Source organism: Triticum aestivum, chromosome 5B, assembly GCF_018294505.1.
Source record: "Triticum aestivum cultivar Chinese Spring chromosome 5B, IWGSC CS RefSeq v2.1, whole genome shotgun sequence".
In the NCBI taxonomy this organism is placed as follows: Eukaryota; Viridiplantae; Streptophyta; class Magnoliopsida; order Poales; family Poaceae; genus Triticum; species Triticum aestivum.
The window spans coordinates 576346310-576347490 of record NC_057807.1 but is presented as its reverse complement, the minus strand read 5'-3'; positions in this window follow the sequence as shown (position 1 = coordinate 576347490).

Sequence of the window (1181 nt, the reverse complement as noted above, 5' to 3'; positions counted from 1 at the left end):
ATACTAAAATTTAAAAGAAAAACCTGGACACTCCATCCCACTACCCCTTTATTGAAAAAAAATGTGAAAAAAAATTCCATGTGACCATCCATATCTAAAGGGAGGAAAGTAAAAAAATGCCATGTCTTACAATATACCATGATGAAAAGAAAGCGAGAAATGTAAATATGCCATCTGATCAATACCTGAAAATTGTAAAATTTGCCATGATCTTATAATAAATAAAAATGTCATGCTCTCGATATTAAAATGACATGCCCTTAACAAAAAAAATGGCATGTTCTCAATAATAAAAATGCCATGCACTTAATTACATGCTCTTAATAGTAGAAAAGCCATGATCTTAATAATAAAAGTATCATGCTCTCAATAATAAAAATGCCATGCTCTTAACAAGAAAATGGCATGCTCTCGTTAGTAGAAATGCCATGCTCTTAACAAAAAAAGGCTATGCTCTTAGGTAAAAAAAACCATGCTATTAACATAAAAATGCCATGCTCTTAATAGTAGAAATGCCCTGGTCTTTATATAAAAACTGTCATGCTGTTAATAGTAAAAAATTCATGCCCTTAAAAGTAGAAAAACCATGCTCTCAATAATTGGAAATATACACACTTAGCCACACAAAGGTTTTCATCACAACAATTATGGACCTATCATGGCAAGAAACTATGTTTGTTTGCCATGGCAACGATAAAACAAGGATTTAGAAACACGGTGGTCGAAAGTGCCATGTTGCTAACTTACAAAATTGCCATGTTTTTTGAACAAATCATGTAGAAACTACCATGGTAAAAATATGTCAAAAATGCCATGTTCAGAATTTTGCCATGTCGCCTAGTAAAATTTGTCATGCCACTAATTAGCAAAATGTCACGCCTTTTTTGAATAGTTCGTGTATAAATTACCATGGCTGGTTCTCGTATTTTAAAAATAAAGTCGGTACAATTCCCATGTGAATTAGGAAGCACATAACTACAAAAGAATGTTGGTTTGCCATGATTATACACAAAACATTAGTGGTTGTTACATGAAAAGTCTAGTGAATTTGCATTTGAAGCATTGCAAGCAAAATGTGTACTGCAAACACATAACCAAGAGTTGCATGTTATAGAAAGAAAATAACATGAGCACCACAAGTACCTAATCTGATGAAGGGTGAAGAAGCTTGTGCTCCTCAA